This window comes from Squalius cephalus (assembly GCF_949319135.1).
Source record: "Squalius cephalus genome assembly, chromosome: 3".
In the NCBI taxonomy this organism is placed as follows: domain Eukaryota; kingdom Metazoa; phylum Chordata; class Actinopteri; order Cypriniformes; family Leuciscidae; genus Squalius; species Squalius cephalus.
The window spans coordinates 46537516-46552122 of record NC_137124.1 but is presented as its reverse complement, the minus strand read 5'-3'; the positions used below and the strand labels follow the sequence as shown (position 1 = coordinate 46552122).

The following is a 14607-nucleotide window of genomic DNA, read 5'->3' as shown; positions in this document are numbered from 1 at the left end:
TCCTTACATTTATCACATATAAATCCTATATTGCCGACAGAGAAGGCTATGCTAAACATGTGACATGAAGTGCAGGTGACAATAACAGGACAAGACATTACTCACCGTGTTTGTTGACTGCTTCTTACTCACCTGAGCTTTTTATGAACTCAAAGGCGCGGACGCGCGAGAGAAAAATAAATAAATAAAAATAGCTGAGCGCACGGGTGGCGCGTTAACAGGCTAGCGAATTACTAGCGTTTTGTGCTAGTAGTACTAATAACAGAAGCTAGCGATGTCAGGTTAATCTGAGATGTTGGGTAAAATGTAGTAGTATAAACAACTAGAAATGGTTAGTGGTGCAACGGATCATCATTGATCCGTGATCCGTTCGGATCAATATCTTCGGTTCGGCACACACGTGATCCGCGGATTGATTTATGAAAAAAAAAGAAAGTTGTGCGCATGTTCAGTCCACACACAGCGTGGTCATGGCGAGCGGAGGAATGGAGGAGCTTGAACGCCCTGCGTCATTTAATTCGCCTGTATGGGAGCATTTTGGCTTCCCTGTCAAATATAATGATGAAGGAAAGAGGTTAGTGGATAAAACCGTGACGGTGTGTTGGCACTGTGGCACAAGAAATCCATATGACAGTAGGGCTGTCAACGAATATTATAAATTCGAATATATATTCGAATAGTTTTAAAAAACAGAATATCGAAGGTGAAAATTAATATTCGAATGTGCGCGGCTGTCTGCTTTGTGAGTGGGCGCGCTGCCTGAGGGATCAGGGACAGGTCATTTTATTTAACGTTAAACAGAAACATTACTAAAGTGTAGGTAAGTGTAGAGCGTGACGCCTCATTCGCGCCGCAAGATCTCCAGACGCGCGTAAACGCGTCTTTACATTGACTTTACATTGAAATCACTCGCGTCAGACGCTCTATTCGCGTTTGGTGTGAACGCAGCATGGGTGAGGGCAAGAGAGAGAAAGAGGTCTGCGGGTCTTGGCCATTAGTTGTTTACTTGTTCGATGTTCGAATATGTGTTTTTTTAGAGGGAATATTTTTGAGCATGTTTAACAGCCCTATATGACAGTGGAAACACATCAAGCATTGGTCCATGTTTAAAGGAATGTTGCACTTTAAGTTGTTTTTCATTAATTATGTTAAAAAGAAGATATTATGCCTTGTGCACTTTAAGTTGATTTTATATATTTTATTTTAATAATTTAAAAGTGTTAATAAACAAAAAAAAAATTGTTTTTTTGCTGATCCGAAAAATGATCCGATCCGTGACTCTGATCCGAGAAACGATCCGAACCGTGAGTTTTTTGATCCGTTGCACCCCTAGAAATGGTAGTAAATGATGGTTCAAAACAACGAAATACAAGGCTAAGACGGAGCTTACAGCACCGAAGCAAACAAACACACTCACAGCAGACAGCAGGCAGCGAGGCAGACAGGAGCAATCGATCAGCGATCAGAGGAACAGTGACGGTCCCACATAACATCCTTCCTGAGCAGCCGGCGCAAGGGGGCAGTTGAGTCAGAGTACTGTGGCATGCATCTGAGGTAGTAGGCGGCCATCCCCAGGAAGGAAGACAGCTGGGATGGCGACTGCGGATCTGGCAGGGACAGAATGGCCTCAGTGTGGGACATAATCGAGGCGATGCCCTCCTTCGAGAGCCTGAAGCCCAGGAACTCAACCTTCTCAACCCCAAACATGCATTTCTCAGAGTTCAATGAGACCCCATGCTGTTCGAAATGCTGAAAGACCTGCTCCAGGCGATCGTCATGCAGTGCGGTGGAGGGCGCATGCACCACCACGTCCTCCAGGTAGATGGAGACACCCTGGATACCAGCCAGTATGAGTGACATTATCTTCTGAAAACAGCTTGGGGCTGATGAAAGTCCAAATGCCATGCGTTTAAATCTGAAAACCCCCACGTGCGTGACAAATGCTGTAAGACCCATGCTGGCCGATGCCAGAGGGACCTGCAGGTAGCCGTTATGTAAGTCCATCTTACTGAAAACAGTGGAGCCGTGGAAATGGCTAGTGAGCTCCTCAGCCATAGGTAGGGGGTACTTATCAGGGATGATGGCTTTGTTTACATCTGTGAGGTCGACACAGAGTCACAGTCCGCCCCCCCTTCTCTTGGCTATCACCAGGTTAGACACACAAGGCGGTGATGGGCTCTATGACGTCCGCCTCCACCAGGCGATGCAGCTCGGCCTCCACCGCATCACGGAGAGCCAGGGGAATGCGCCGTAGGGGCTGGATAACAGGGTGAACTGACAGGTCGACAGTAGGCTGGTGTACAAATCCAGTCATGTGGCCCAGCCCGTTAAACAGTTGTGGGTAGCGGTCAGGCCAGGAGGCGGCGACCTGCAGGACATGCAGGCCCCTAGCATCACTCACTTGGTGGCAGGCGCACATTGTTGAACATATCTGACGGGGAGGCGGGTCACACCCAGAGTGGAGATGGGGAAATGGCCGTTGCCTAACATGGGTTTAGCGGCTGCTTCCAGAGGCACATGACTGAAGAAGCGATCATATGTGCATTTGTTCAGGATTGACACTTTAGCCCCTGTGTCCACGAGCAGTGGAATGAGCGCTGTGCCCTCACGGCATGTGCAGAGCTTGAACGAAGGCTGTGAGGTCTGTACAGTGTTTATGGGGACTGCAGAGGTATCATGACAAGCAGGAGAGGAGTGACAGCAGCGTGCAAAATGGTTCAACTTGTTGCAATTACGACACCGTTTACCCTGGGCAGGGCATGACTGATCTCTGGTTGCATGTTTAGGGGAGCCACAGTTGCTACAGCTATTGCACCCACTCTCCCTGGGCCCCCTGTCCACTCTTTGTACATATAAACTGTCACCCCATACAAAAATGTAATATATGGCGATATATGTACTTATATTTTAAATAGCATGACATATATCTATACATATATTTGACTTATCTGAGAACACAATATATGCCTGCAACATATATCAATACATATATTTGACTTATCTGAGAACACAATATATGCCTGCAACATATATCAATACATATATTTGACTTATCTGAGAACACAATATATGACTGCAACATATATCTATACATATATTTGACTTATCTGAGAACACAATATATGCCTGCAACATATATCTATACATATATTTGACTTATCTGAGAACACAATATATGACTGCAACATATATCTATACATATATTTGACTTATCTGAGAACACAATATATGCCTGCAACATATATGAACATTTATGTGTCCAAACATGTGAAGAAAATATTTGAGTTCATCCATATATGATACCATATATCTGCATATATTACAGTATAGTATTGGTTTCTCGCATATATGGACAACATTAATTATAAACATGTGACATACATATTTGTTTTCCACATATTTAATAAATGTATGTAAACATACACTGTAACCCTTTACTGTAAATTTACAACGAATTTCTTACAGAATTGTACTGTATTTCCATAATACAGTATTAAGCTGTATCTTTTACAGAACAGCTGTAAATATACAGCACATTTCTGTTTTCGTCCTGATAAATTCGTTATATAGGATCATACCATCATACTGACTGAAAAGGCATTGCATTGTGGGATTGATTTCTTTCGCGCTCAATTCAGTTCAAATGTGGCGCGTCATGCGAGCAGACAGTAACGTTAGGCAGCTACAACAGGCAAACTTGTTTTGTCAGCGGGATTCAACTGAACAAATAATCATTCCTGTTATCAAGATAAACAATGTCTGCGAATCTGTGAGCAATTTTAAAGCTTTTTTGAGGTTCGGTTCGGTTCGTGTTTCAAACATTAGTTGCCTGTGACGCAGCAGAAAATGGACGACGTTAACGGTAGCAGCTACCTGAAGACGGATGGAAGAATTTGTCATTGAATAATCTAACCTGCGCGTGACGATAAGTGGGATTTAGAGTTTGAGAAGATGGAGAATTGTTCAACTGAGTGATACGGTAAGCCAATATATAAGTTATTTTTATTTTTTTTTGCGTTCGTATTTCTACATTGTTTTCACGTATTTGGTTTGATTTTGCGAACGCGGTTTACTACCGTGGCCGCGCAAGCAATTCACTGACTCTGTTCCACCTGTTTACCAAGTAACGTTAACTTCGACATTTCATATAATAGGCAACCTTTACCATGCTATTTGCATGACGTGCATTTGATATATATTTTTTTCGTTTTAGGCTTTGTAATCTGATGGCCATTGTTAATGTAAGTGCTTTTAAGTAGTGTTACAGTTATAGTCTATGTGGTAAAAAAAAAATGCTGTCAAATTCTGTCAGTTCTGTGATCGTGCTTTTGAATCGTTGTCAGAATTTTGCTAGCACATGAAAATCCATGTTCCTAATGCTGTTTTCAAATGTAGTAGGCCTATTCCTGATTGCCATCCCATGGTCCTACAACTACTCCCTAATTCAAAGAAGTTAGACGGTGTTATCCTTCAAGCAGATAAGTAGAGATTATTCAGCAAATCTCATTAATTTGTAATATGTTTTATGTTTTGGTTCTGTTGATCAAGGTTGTGCTGTCCTTTTTAAAAATTGTTTCAGGAATTTGCATCGCTGATGTCCAGCAATCTACATTTGCCAGAAAGTCCACGACTTATTTCCTGGTATGTAAACATTAAAGGGGTAGATGAAACCTAAAATGAAAAGCCATCATTTACTCACCCCACTGCAAAATATGTTTTTCTTAATTAGTGTTTTTATTTTGTTTCCAGTCCAGATATCTACAATTCTTACATGAAGAAGCATTTAATAGACACGTAAATATTGTCTTGTTTTCTGAAAGAATAAGTCAAAATTAAGTGAGTTTATGCTTAAAACAAACAAAATTATATGCCAGTGCATTTTAGCATTCTAACCAATTTTAATTTTTAGTTGAAAAATGTAATTCATAGAACATCTCGGGTTACGTATGTAACCCTCGTTCCCTGAGTAGGGAACGAGACGCTGCATCGATACTCGATACTTTGGGGAATGCCTTCGGCATGAAGCGTCTGAAGTCAACTATGCAACTATTCCAATCTTGATTGGTGCAACGTCACCCGTGACGTCGCATGTGACGGTGATCCGGAAGCTACAAAAGGGTCACAGGAACCAGAAAATGTTAGCTTCTAATTGGTCAAAGCAAGTCGTTCTCAGGGGCGCGAAAAGTGTGGCCGAGGGATGCAGCGTCTCGTTCCCTACTCAGGGAACGAGGGTTACATACGTAACCCGAGACGTTCCCTTTCGTAAAGGGAACTCCCGCTGCATCGATACTCGATACTTTGGGGAACGAATACCCACGCCGCCACACTGAGAGAAAAAACGCCCTGGTATAAAGCATCTGGTACACTCACGGATGATAGAATGAGTAGAGGGCAGATCCAAACTAGCTTGTCATAAGATTTGGTGCAAGAAGGGGAGGTCTGGAGCCAGAGGCTCAACTGACCTCATGGATGGGAGCCCCAGACAGTAGAAAATATTAGATGAGAGGTGAAAGCAAAAGCGCACCTTGTACTTCAGATATGAGTGGTTTTAGATAACCAACTGTACTCTTAATAAAGGGAATAGCTCCTAACCCTTGATGCATAACTAGATGGACTGACTTCCCTCAGCCTGAGGCCTAATGTAGGAACCTCAAAGGCTACGACCTTGACCATCCGACACATGCGATGGAGGATGGAATACCCGAAGAATCTTACCATCGCCTACAGGTACCTCAGTACCGGGCAAAAATAACGTTGAGTGGCTCCCACGCTAGCAAGTAAGAGGGGGCAGCACCACCACTCTTCCAGTGAGTGAGACGAGCAGGAAGCAGACTCAATAGATTCTCCTATATATACTTATATATCTCAAATATATATTCGTATACCTCACCCACAGGACATGATGGGTGCCAGGGATAACCCATCAGCCTGATGCCAATAGGCTGGATGAAAAGGATTCATCCTCCAATCTACAGGAACATGGAGTTTCAGTGGGAACGTCCTTTCGAGCACACCCTTAGAGGCTTGCGGAGGGCACTGAGGCCGCCACAGAGGCCCTAAGCATGAACAGGAGATCCCGTTAGAGAGCGGGATGGAACACCAGTACTGAAGCCAGTGGGCAGTAATAAACTGGGTTCAATGCCCTCCCTAACTTAATTGTTTAGTTCCTAGTAGAGTGGGGTTCTAGTATGGATGTCCTGACCACCTCGGTGGAAAGGGCAACCTAATTATGGGTGGGACCCCCTCAGGGGCCAGACCCATAGTCTCCATAACTCTGGTCGGGGATGAAATAATGTACCATCAGCCTGAGACAGAAGACCTCTCCTAATAGGAATTTTCCATGGAGGACTCTCCAAGAGACTAATAAGGTCCGAAAACCAAATTCGGGCAGGCCAGTACGGAGCTACAAGGAGTAGTCTCACTCAGTACCTCCTGACCCTTTCTAGAACCCCAGGGAGCAGAGCGATCGGGGGAGAAGCGTACAGATGTGACCTCAGCCACATCTGTACCATAACATCCAAGCCCAAAGGAGCTGGATGTGAGAGAGAGTACCAGAGCGGGCAATGAGAGTTCTCATGAGAAGCGAACAGGTCAACCTCCGCCTGGCCAAACTCTCTCCATATAAGCTCAACCACTTCAGGGTGGAGCCGCCATTCCCCGGGCCTCAGCCCCTGCCTCGACAGGATGTCTGCTCCCATATTTTCAACCCCAGGAATATAAATAGATCTGACAGAGAGAAATTTGTCCTGGGACCAAAGAAGAATTTGATGCGCCAGTCTACAAAGAGGGCGAGATCTCAAACCTCCTTGGCGGTTGATATAAGAGACCACCGACCTATTGTCTGTCCTAACAAGAACATGATGGCCTCTGAGGTCTACAAGGAAGTGCCTCAGGGCAAAAAATACGGCCAACATCTCCAAGCGATAAATATGCAATGTGAGATGATGGTCTTTCCAAGTACCTCGGGTGTAACGGCCCTCCATAACCGCACCCCAGCCCGTGAGGGACGCATCCGTGGTCAGAGTTTTTCTCTCACATGGTGCTCCCAAAACCGGGCACTGAGACAGGAACCATGGTTTCTTCCATACGACAAGAGAACGAAGGCAACTGCGCGTAACTCTGATCGTACGAAAAGGGTTTTCCTAGAGGAGAAAACCCCTTGTTCCTGAGCCACCACTACAAGGCCCTCATATGGAGCAGACCAAAGGGTACTACCGTGGAAGCTGCAGCCATAAGACCCAAAGCTCTTTGAAAGTGTTTGACAGTGATAGCCTGGCCTAACCTAATACTTTTCATTGTGTTTAAGATAGTATTTATACGAGCAGGAGACAATTGTGCCCGCATCGTGACTGAGTCCCACTCTACTCCCAGGAACGTAATCCACTGAAGAGGAGTTAAGGAACTTTTCTTCACATTGAGTCTCAACCCCACGCACCTCAATGACGCAAAACAACATCTCGATGTTGAATTGCTAGTTCTTTTTGACTGAGCCAAAATGAGCCAGTCATCTATAAGATACGGACCCCCTGAAGTCTCAATGGAGCAAGGGCCGTGTCCATACATTTAGTGAAGGTGCGAGGGGATAAGGCTAGGCCGACTGGAAGAGTCCAGAACTGATGCGCTTTTCCCCCCAAAAGCGGATCTCGGAAACTTCCTGTGATGGGGTTAGAAGGGAAAGAGGAGTTAAGGAGCTTGTGGATCTATCAAGACAGACCAGTCCTCGGAGCTGGTCTGACTGACAGTCGGTAACTTGAATCTGAACCCCCTCGGAGGTTGATCCAGTACCCTGAGATTCAAAATAAGGCCTAACCCACCCCCCCCCCACCCCACCCCCCCTCCCACCCCCCCCCCCCCTCATAGGAACTATGAAGTGCCAGCTGTAGAACCCGGGCTCCCGTAACCAAGGAAGAGCCCACTTTGAGGTTTCCTGTGTTAAGAGGGACTAGACTTCCTGTTCCAAAAACCGACCCTGCTCGGGACTGGCCGACATGTGAACCACCCTTAGTAGATAATATTTGTATATTAGCTCCACTGTAAGCAGGACCCCCTAAGCTATATTTTGAAGACCCCTCGGGGTGTCTAAATATGCCATTATGGGGACCAGTCCCTCGAGACTGGCCTCGGCTATAAATTTCCAAATGGCTTCGGTGACCTGAAGCAGCTGACTGGCAGGAACTAACCGAAATATGCTCTCTACAGACCTCCTGAGAGGCGGCGAACTCGACAGTGCCGCAACGTCTTCGGGCAGATACTGCAATTTGTGTTCGCTGGAAGCTGATGTGTCCCGAAACGCCATCGGCGGCGGGAAGCGAACAATAATTTCCTAAGGGCTGCATAAGGGGGCGAGACTCCTGTACTCGCTCTCCTGGGGGAACGCCCATAAGGGTCTGCGTGTTACGACAAGACCTCTTAGTTGAAGCCGTCTTAGCCCGGGAGACAGTCCTCAGACCTGTCTTCGGTATGGAGAGCTTCGTGCGAGAATGTTTCTTCTGGCCCCAAGCCTTATACGGGGGGGCACGAGAGGAAACCTTCTCAAAAAATGAGGAGCTGGCGGCTGTCCCATGAGGCTGCCCCCTGGCAGCAACCCCATGAGACATGGACTGACAACTGGGGATAGCTGATTGTCGCTCTGCCTCCTGAAGCCTCTCGACAACGGTTCTTGCCGCGTCGTCAAAGAGGCCAGAAGGTGAAAGGGGAGCATCGAGAAGGAAAGCCCTGTCTTTCTCCCCGATCCACGAGCGATTAAGCCATAAATGTCTCTCTGAGACGACTAGTGCTGCCATAGAACGGCCAATAGCACGGGCCGTCTCTTTAATAATACGGAGAGATAAGTCAGCTACTCTACGAAATTCAGTAATATCCATTGAGTGAGACCTCCCAGTTATCATCCACCTGCTTGAGGAGGTCAGCCAGGTATGCCTGTAATAACCCCATCATGTGTGGGCATGCACCGGCTCGACCCACCGCCATATATGCTTTCCCTAACAAATTCGATGTACGAGATTTGGAGGGAAGTGTCTGAGCTATCAGGGGTGATGCAATGTCGGGGAGAAAATATTTCACAAAATATTCCTCAACCCGAGCCATCACCTCATAACCATTTTCATTAGATTCCCTAATGGATGAGTAAATATATACATGCGGGGAAAATAATGGATTTTTCCACGATCTCGATACCTCAGTATGGAGATCAGTGAAAAAGGGAAGGCTCTGACACGAAGATTGTGACTGGGTCTGCAGGAAGCGCTCATTCATTTTATTTTTCTTAGTCGCTTCCTGCTTATTATATGGCCATTTAACATTTAATTTAACCACTGCCCTGATTACAACCTCCAGCAACTCCTCACTAACGGGAATATGGGGTGGCGAATCCCCATATCCACGTGATTCAGTGTTAATAGATAATATCTAACTCCTCGGAGCCAGATAAATCAAACGCTGTGTCTTTAACACGGTCGGAAGAAGCCGCAGCGGGGGCTTCCGAACCGTGCGCGAGACCAGTGGAGCTGGTAAATAAACACTGAGAAAGGGTCGCAACCGTCTCAGTATCATATGCCAGCCCCACGTGCGAATCCCATGCATACAAGCGGCGCGCTGCCTCAACAGACGAGGGACCTGATGCACTGGAAACGCGAGCCTGATCTAATTGATCGAACAAGCTCTAACGGGAGCGGAGCTTTTTCATTGAAAACAGTTTGCACAGACAGCGCCCTCGAGCACCGCCTGTGCATGCTCCACTCCCAGACAAACTACACAAAGCGAGTGTGTGTCACCCTCGCTTAAATAACGTGGGCAAGGGGACGCACACTGCCTGAATAGCTTCTCTTTATTCGCCATAAATAATACTCTTTTCACGGGACAAACAACACCAAATAGAACAGACAAGATGACATAGAGCGCTTGCTGAAGACCAGAAGCTAACATTTTCTGGTTCCTGTGACCCTTTTGTAGCTTCCGGATCACCGTCACATGCGACGTCACGGGTGACGTTGCACCAATCAAGATTGGAATAGTTGCATAGTTGACTTCAGACGCTTCATGCCGAAGGCTTTTCCCAAAGTATCGAGTATCGATGCAGCGGGAGTTCCCTTTACGAAAGGGAACTATGAATAGACAACTACATCGAACTACAGTGGAACCCACAGTAGTTATTTTAATTATTCATATTATTTATTTATTCTTTTTTTTATTTTATTTTTATTCCATTACAGGTCAATCTCTAAGCAACCAGTGCTGGACATTATGTTTGGAAGGTTAAGGTGTGTGTGAAGGATCACAGCCTCTTCATCACTGGCCTGGCAGCGCTGTTTGCCTCCTCCTATAACTTCAGCTTGCAGTACCAGGAAGAGGCAGCACCTTGAGTTTGTTCAGAGGTTAGTCATTGGCATATTTGCCATTCATATATATATATATATATTAGACTGAATTGTGTCACTAACCTTGACTTGACAGTATTTATTATGTTGACTACTGGTATGAACAATTAGGGCTGGGCGATAAAACGATAACGATATGTATCGCGATAGACACGTAATCAATATCAATAAAAAATGCGTTCGATAAAACGTTCGATAATTTTTTTTTCCGTCGGAAGAAACCAGCAAAGCAAGTTTGATTGCTTGAACAAAGGCACTCACTCTCTAGTAACTAGATAAAACAGGAAAAGTCAGCTCGCCTGACTTAAAGTCTGACCGTAGTCAGACCAATGTCGTCTGCAGATTATGCAAGACCGTCGCTGTTCTAGCGTGTGCGTTTCTCAGCGCATACATGTGAAGCTCACATGCACTAAAAGCCTGTCTACCAGCGCCTGAATACTAAGTTATCTTTCGAGTCTTATTTTGCTAATACTGTTATATACACACAAGGTTTACATAAACTAGTCGGATATGTCTAAAGTGAAAGCAAACTTGAGAAAATTTAGAGAAAATCTGCTTGTCAAATGCGTGTATAATAGACGCGTCGCGCGCAGCTCTTATAAAGAGACAGTAGTAATAGTAAACACGCTGCCGCTTGTCCTTAAAGGGATAGTTCACCCAAAAATAAAAATTATCTCATTATTTACGCACTCTAATGTTGTTCCAAACCTGTATTAATTGCCTTCTAATATTTTCTAATATTAATATTTTGAAGAATGTGGGTATCCAAACAGTAGCTGGTCCCCATTGACTTCCATAGGAGAAAAATATACTATGGAAGTCACTGGGGTACATCAACTGTTGGTCATTCTTCCAAATAACTTTTATTTTCAACAGAAGAAAGAAACTTATTCGAGTTTAAAACAACGTGAGAGAGTAAATTATGAAAATTAGAATTTTTAGGAGAACTATACCTTTAATGTTAATAAAACAACAAAATGTAAAGAGAAAATCACTCACTGCTCTTGACTAATAACTTTATTAATAGCTTTAATAAGTATCAATGTATAATTTATAGAAAATAGAAAGAAATAGATTAATAGAATTTATAGAAAGAAATCGTAATATTATATTTTTGCCATATCGCCCACCCCTTTATAAAGCATTTCTTACGTATTCTTTAATTTTGCACCTTAATGTTAAGAGATAATTGTTAAGTGTTCATTGTGATTTTAGACTTTTGAGTTTTCCATGGTCGTGTTGACATTTCTGCCTTTATAACTGATGGGATTATAATCAGAGGTAGGTTAAGTTTAAAATAAAAAATCTTTAAATGTAATATATTTGTCTCCTGGACTGGTCCTTATTTTAAATATGTTATAAAAAAATTCAATAATTATCGATATCGACCGATATGAAACACTTATATCGTGATACAGTTTTCAGCCATATCGCCCAGCCCTATGAACAATATGGCCCTGGTTTCCATACAGGGCTTAGCTTAAGCCAGGTCTAGGCCTTAATAAAATTAGGGTATTTAAGCAGCTTTTATAATAATGTATCATAAAAAAAAAAACATTACTGGTGTGCATCTTGAGATAAAACAGTGGCAGTCATATATTTTAAGATATGTCAGTGCAAGTTGTTTTCAGTTGAAGGATTAGTGAAAATTCTGTCATTAATTACTCACCCTCATGTCGTTCCAAACCTGTAAGACCTTCGTTCATCTTCAGAACACAAATTAAGATATTTTTGATGAAATCTGAGAGGTTTCTGAACCACCCATAGACAGCAACGTCTTTGCAACTTTTAAGGCCCAGAAAGCTAGTAAAAACATTGTTTAAATAATCCATGTAATCCATTTTTTTGTCAATTTGGAGTGCTGTCAATACAGAGAACAACGACAAAAATCGGTGTTGCCTACACCGTGTTATCCTCTTTTTAAAATTTGCACCCTGTTGACTTCAATGGGGCAAGTTTTAAACCTGCTTTTAGCCTCTTTACATCCTTGATGTGTCATACAAGTGCCCAGCCATGTGAGTGATTCCTTCGGAGTGAACACGGGTGAATCTGACTGCAGTAGATGTGAAAGATATCTTGTTGAAACATCTACAAATGTCCATATATAGGTGAAAATGCCCCTTGAAATCAATTTAAGGTGGCAAATATTACCCCTTAATAAAAAATGTTAATTTCTGTCACTGCTGTAAACTGACCACTGCATAGAATATGAAAAATATGAATATCTTTGTCAGTCAGCTGTCAACAGGCCTAAACAAGCCATGGCACCAAGCACAGAAACACAATCAGTAAAATGTTATCTAATTATTATCAAGAAAACTTTGAAAATATCGGTCGAGACATATTTTGTCAATATTGCACACCCCTAATGCATGGTATTAATTTTGATTTCTTCGGGTCTTAAAAAGGTCTTAAAAAGCCTTAAATTTGACTTTAAAAAATGTGCAGAAACCCTGCTTCATAATATTTAGGTTGAACCACTGTAGCTATATATTTACCTATGTTTTTACCACTTTTCTGGGCTTTGACAGTTGCAATGATATTGATATCAATGGAAGGACAAAACTATCAGATTTCATCAAAAATATCTTCATTTGTGTCCCGAAGATGAACAAAAGTCTTGAGGGTGAGTAATAATGACAGAATTAAAATTTTTGGGTGCAAACATGCATTTTAGTCTGGTAAATCATGTTGTCATATATGCAATAAACATTGCAAGGCTTGCAATTAAGTTAAATTATTTCTGTCACAAAGGTTTGGGCTGGATTCTGGCAGTGTGTGCTCTATATAAACGGAGAGTCTAAAGACTGCCTTTCCACTGATACTCTGATGGCACCGGATGAGGGGATGATATTGTTAATGAGCTGGGTGATGAGTAGACAAAAGTTGTAGAATAAAACTTTAAATCTGGCAACCCCACTTCCAAAAATTGAGTTAGTTGACAGTGTGCATGTAAACAGACACATTGAGTTGATGTATTTTACCAGGGCAGAAAAAATATCAGTTATTGATCACAACATCCAACATTGCATTTTTTCACAACATCCAACATTGCATTTATTTTTTTTTTTTTTCTCATGTTGTTCAGTTTTAGACAGCTTTTGTGCTGTCTCTCTTTGTCAAAATATATACACTCAGTTAATAATATTTAATTGTTGTTTTTTTCTGCCTTTTAGATGCTTTCTTGACATCAATCCTGAACGTGGATCAAAAACAAAGAAAGGACAAGTAACTTCAAAGAAAACTGGCCAAGTTGTGCAAAACAAGAACACCACTGTAAGCCTACAGGTGTCCTCACTTCTGCGAAACCTTGCAGACTTTGAATGGGATTTCGTTTGCACTTTTATGGACTTCAAAAAAGAAACAGCATTTCACTGTCGTTATAAAGCTTGGAAGAGCCAGGACATTTTTTAATAGAACTCTGATTGTATTCGTCTGAAAGAAGAATGTCATATACACCTAGGATGACTTGAGGGTGAGTAAATCATGGGCTAATTTAAATTTTTGGGTGAATTATTCCTTTAAAGCTAGGGTAGGTAATCCTGTTCAGAAAAAAAAACATTCCAAATTTGTTTAAACTGTCTTTATATACCAATACATAATTAAAATGTAAGTACTCTGAAAAAGAAAGTATAAAAATCGAGTGTCTGTAGACCTCTCACGACTGTTGTAAACACAGGTCATTATTTCCATTCACTCCACCCCCTCCCTTCTGGGCTCCTTCCAAAGCCACGCCCCCAAAACACATGAACGCGCGACGCCAAAGTAAACGCTCAGGCTCAGCTGAAGACGCATTTATTATTTACCTGAGACGAGCGGAGAGGAGCGCAGTACATGCAGTGACATCATGTCAGAATCACATGTAATAAAATACCTAACTTTATCACTATGAATATAAACAAATATGATGGCTTTTAGTACTCACTATCAAGCTAGCATATCGATACTGGTAAAGTTTAAAATATATTTTGTTTGATTCGGTAACGAGCTATATTTAGGCTATAGGTAACGAGCTATATTTATAAGGCAAAGCTAGGTTGCATTGATACACGTTTTTCCATTACCATCAGTTAAACTGTGATGAAGGTGAATTTCGTGTAAGAGTCATAACATATACGGTGTTTTGCATGTAAGAGTTTCCATGATGAAAACATTGTTGACTCTGATGAGGACTAACGTTACACTCCGGTGACAAGTACCGCATCGTCGGTTCGAGGACAGGTCCACTCCG

At 42.7% G+C, this 14607-nt stretch overlaps 1 long non-coding RNA gene across 2 annotated transcripts; it reads left to right on the top strand.

Moving 5' to 3' along the window:
• The first annotated feature begins 3572 nt into the window (after positions 1-3572).
• Positions 3573-13705, top strand: LOC307156181. Of its 2 annotated transcripts, XR_013820671.1 has the most exons (5): positions 3573-3979; positions 4214-4241; positions 4396-4641; positions 12908-13002; positions 13553-13705. It is a non-coding gene; the product is annotated as an uncharacterized lncRNA (long non-coding RNA). The 2 variants fall into 2 exon arrangements; XR_013820672.1 differs by lacking the exons at positions 12908-13002; positions 13553-13705 and having other exon boundaries at positions 4396-4776.
• The last annotated feature ends 902 nt before the right edge of the window (positions 13706-14607 follow it).